We start from the raw sequence: 5,267 nt of genomic DNA, 5'->3' as shown, positions 1-5,267 counted from the left end.
TGATATATGCCTTGAGTTATCACTCAGAAGATATTTGTATTAAATAAAAAACAATATGTTTAATTCACATAGCCTTGGAAAAAGTCCTATATTGTATTTCTGCGCATGTGGCTATTATAAATCAAATGACTTGTTTGTTCTCAAATCTATGAAAAAATTTTTCTTGAGCTCAAAAATTTTGATTATCCTTAAATAGATATCGCAGAGTAAAATAAACTAAACTGAGTTTGAAAATATACGCTTTAAACAAAGTTTTGCCCAATTGAAAACTGAGAAGAAAATATTATTACTAAAATGTCTTAGGATCAATTAGTGGTTACTGTTTAGTAACAAATATTATTCGGAATTTAAGGAAAAGATATCTTAACTTGCTGAATGTAATAATTTTTTGTTAGAATTTTTCCTGCATCCTCAACACTTGAACATTTTCTTGGATTTTATTTAAATTTAGTTAACAGTAATCTATAACGATACAATATCAGCAAAGAAATAAGGAAACCATAAAAATTGAAAGGGCAGATATAAAATCAAATCAAGTAATTAAATGTCATCACCAAGCAGATTCTTTCTCTTACGGTACAAATACATTTCAGCAAGGGTGTTAGTACTTCCAGTATTCCAAAGACGTCCCCATCGATTGTTGATATAACTATTTGTTCTGTGGTGATCATAGGCTCTGATACATCAATTCTGGCTATCAATTTAATTGACGTATCTGCAGGCAAAGTGTACCTTCGAAGTTCGATTATTCGGTCCCGATTCGCTTTAGATATGAGCCGAATAAGTTTAAGATTTTAAGTCCATATCCGGGTTTGTTAGCAGAAGGAAGCCTTGTAGGCGGAACCTTGCACCTGGCAGGAAGAAGACGCCGCGATGAAGAAGACCTATTTGGAGAATATGGTCTGGCAGGAGGAGACCTGAAACGACGACGCTTGGTAGGACAGAGCTGGTCGGAGAATTTTCTTTTTAAGGCGAGTAAAGAGTACAGGTAAAATGAGTATCAGTTTTTGGCTCGCTGTTGGGCAAAGACTCAGTCTGCAAACTAAACTCTGCAACAGGAACAGAGCTTAGACGAGTCTTATTTCTTCTGGATAGTCGTTTTCTCGAGTCAATCTCAAAGAAGCCTTAACAATGGCAATGCGAATTCGATTCAGACTGCCAAATACACAGGAAATTACAATAATGTTATAAAAACTGATATCGGTACTACGCAATTTTTAATTAGATTTTTTCTTTCACGACCTGCAAAAAAATATTTAAAAAACTAATTTCGGAAGATTTTCTTGTATTTATTACTACGCCAATAATGATTTAACATGTTTAAAGGACTAATTTTAAAAATAGTTTTTTATTCATCTTTTAACACTAAGTAATCAATAATTATGTGAAAGTGGACAATGGGATCTCAATTATGTACACCTAGTGGGGCACGCCCAATATTCCCACCGATTCATTAAGAATATCTGCAAACAATCGAACAATCGTCACTTCTTTCTATTATGATTTTAAAATTATTTAACTTAAAGATTTATATGTCGAAGGAATTTAATTTTTAACATTTTTTTTGGAATAGTTCAATGTTAAAAATAGGGCAGGGGTAGAGTGGAAAAATTCCACTCACTTTTTTAGAGTTAGGACGTTCATATCCTTGGAGCACTAGTATCTTTAGATCTCGTACCTTTGAAGTTATAGTAGTAAAATTTCCAAGTTTCACAATTTAAAAGTCTTTAAGTGGTTAATTTTAAAGTTATAAGAATAAAATACCTAAATCTGGATGATTTTAATTGCTTCGCATCCGGATATCCGACCTGAAAATCGCATTTTTCGCACCGTTTTTTTAAAAAAGATTTAAAATAATATAATGCCGACCACGATGGAGAAAGGGTTATTACCAGAAACCTTTCAAACGTTTCAAGTAATATAGATATATTATTATATTATTATATTTACCTATGAAGTTCAGACAAAGGGCCAATGTTAGGATCACAGCAGAAAGCATTTTTATTTAGTCTGAGCAAAAAATGATTACTATGTATTAATAATTCATTCAACAGTGTAAATGATGATTATTTCATAGCCTTATCATAGCTTACATAATAATATTTATCTCATTGATTAGATAATCTTTAAGCTTGTCCTTGAAAAATAATTGTACATGATTACCCAGTACACGAAACGAAGGATGTTGAAACAAATCCTTTAAGATTCCGGTAGGTAGCGATATTACGAGAAAATTTTACGTTTGTTAATTATTTTGTTAAATAATTTTTCCTTGAGCCCAGACTCAACCAAGCTCAGACCTAAAAGTAGTTGTCATGATAACATAAAAATATACGTCTTATCAAGAAGTTGTCAACATTAGATTTGTAAAGACTTTTGAGATACAAAATTTTTTAAAATATTTTTTTTGTATGTTACATAGTTTTTAAAGTATGGAATTTTTCATTTTTGAATATTTTTTTAAATCTTTCAATTTTTATTGATTAGTAACAAATGTTATAAGAAATTTAAAAACAAGGAATCTTATTATATCTTATTATTATATTGAGTTTAAATAGTTTATGTGTTTCATTAAAATTTTTATTTGATTTGTATAGATCGATTAGTTGATGTTTCATTTTGAAAGGTCTGTGCGAGAGAAATACATCATGGCGTGCGAAACGCGTTTTTACTGTATCTATTAAGATCATTGTTTATTTTTATCGTTTCTATTTAATTGTTTATTCTATTTTCAATATTTAGATTTAGATTTCATTTAAGTTTCAGAGGGTTAGGTTTTCTATTCAGACATTTCAAAACAATTTTAATCAATCAAATTTGCCCAAATGGGCAAACTTAAAAGTAGAAGTTGAATTACTATACCAAAAAGATGAATTTTTTATAACAAAAAATAAATTTTTAATTCAAAAGACACATTGCATGAGTCCTGGTTGGCCAAAGCAGCAATATGCCATTCTTCATCGTATTCGAGATAATCAAATTTGAAGTATTTGCCCCACTTAATGAGTTATTTAATGATGCTGAAAAATTTGGGTATGAATATATCTTTTACATGACCTCTTTACGGAAAATCTTACTTTTTTATGTGTTAGACTAGAAGTATAAAAGAGGCACGAGACTTGCATATTGGTGGCTGTAGTGGGGAAGTGTGCAGTGACAGGCGTTGATTAGTTTTTACGAAGCTTGTGTGGAAAGCGTGAGGGTGAAAGTCTAGGAGGTGAGTACGGTTGTAAGGGGTAAATTGTGTAGTTAAAAATTAATTTATACAGTAGGTGTGCGGTGGGATTCGGCTAAATAGGGAAAGTGAGGTTAGGTTTTAAAGGAAGCGGGGTAGTTTTGTGATCAGGAGTTTGGGCCTTCGTGGTGGGCAAGTGTGTTTCTCGTATTGCGATGGGATGTTAGGGGTGAGAAAAGGGTGTCTACAGGGGATGTGACGGTTGGAATAGTGCCTATAACGTAAGACATTTCGAATATAAATTCTTTCCTTCATATCACACGATCTTAGAAGCTATAAAGCTACTGCAGCTTTAGAAGCTATGAAGCTACTGATCATAAACGGGTTAACGATTATTTAACATAATTATAGTTGATTTTGGCCAAACAGCTAAACATTGCTTTAAAATTTTTCAACGTGGCCCCAAAATACGTTTTATAATTGGTCCTGGGTAAAAAGGTTTCATGGCGTATTTCATGCACACAGCGTATAATCTTGATTTCAAAAAAGTGTAACAAAAACAAAACAAAAACATAAACAATTAAAAATAAACTACAGAAAAACATTTAACATTCATTAAAACCCAAATTTTCTTTAACGGTTAATGTTGTAACACAATGTTTCCAGAATAATTAACACTGTATGTTGCTCATTCTTTCTTTGCTCACGAACAAGATGTTGTGAAAAGCACTGAATCGGATAAAAAGCTTTCATAAAAATCTGTCTTTAAGTTGAAAAACTGAAGCAGTCAAATGCTGCGGAATTATTTCTCATTTACTGTAGGGTGTATATTTGATAGAAAAATTGATGCAGATAAATCCTTATAAGCATATGATATGTTCCATAAAATATTTTCGAAAGAGAGCTAAAATAATAAATTTTTTTATTTATATCTAATTAAAATTGACAGGGGTAACGCGAAAGATGAAATCCTTGAGAAACATAATACAATCACATTTTATTAATGTTCATAATAACAAATGACTTATAATATCTTGGTCCAAGTTTGACTTGCCAACAGTATTATATTTTTGTTATTATAAAATATTTTGGTATTGAACGTTTGGAACCTACTGGAACTTCTTCGACTTCTTTCCTGGTCAATGCAGAAATCTTATTCGTTATCATGTTTATTTTTGCCCGTTTTCTAGTACCATTTTCACGGATATACATAGCAGCAAGCAAATTCCAAGTCTTTAATATAGCAAAGATATCACCGTCGAAAGTTGATAGCACAATTTGTTCTTGGCTTGGCATAGGCTGAGTCACATCTGCTATTCTCAATCTAAGTCGATTATCTGAAAGAAAAGTGTATCTTCGAAATTCAAATATCCGGTGCCTATTTATTTTAGGGATAAGTCGAATAGCACTCAAATGTTCAAATCCACATCCAAGTCCGTCATAAAAAGGAAGCCTGGTAGGTGCAACCGTGCACCTTTCAGGAAAAGGATAATCAGAATGAGGAGACCTGCAACTGGATCTTTCAGGAGATGGTGGCTTGTTTGAAGAATGTCTGACAGGAAAATCATAAGTAATGGCGCGAGGAACACCAGGAATGGGGGCCCCGTTAGGTAAACAATCAAACTGAAAACCTAACTCTGCAACAAGAAAACGATGAGTACGTTCTTCTAAAGTCCGTCAAGCGAAGCAAAATGCGTATTTCGGAAGCTACGAGGGTAGTTCAATAAGTCCTTAGAATGAAGTATAAAAACAATTTTTGTTGGGTAAATTTTTTTTTATTTTTCAACATGATCTCCTTGGAGCTCTATACACTTGGTCAATCGCTTTTCAAGTTTTTTTAATCCTTCAGAAAAGTGCGTTTTCGGAAGTTCCTCAAAATAAGCACTTAAAGAGGCAACGACGTCTTCGTTGTCTGGAAATCTCTGTCCACCGAGCCATTTTTTCAAGTTTGGAAATAAGAAAAAGTCACTGGGAGCTAAATTTGGTGAACACGGTGGGTGTTCGACCCATTCGAATTTTAGTTCTTCAATTTTAGCCATTGAAACGAAGCATGTGTGAACTCGGGCGTTGTCGTGATGAAAGAGAATTTTTT

The sequence above is a fragment of the Belonocnema kinseyi genome, chromosome 3 (genome assembly GCF_010883055.1).
Source record: "Belonocnema kinseyi isolate 2016_QV_RU_SX_M_011 chromosome 3, B_treatae_v1, whole genome shotgun sequence".
In the NCBI taxonomy this organism is placed as follows: Eukaryota; Metazoa; Arthropoda; class Insecta; order Hymenoptera; family Cynipidae; genus Belonocnema; species Belonocnema kinseyi.
The sequence above is the reverse complement of the archived record's forward strand: the minus strand, read 5'-3'. Positions refer to the sequence as shown.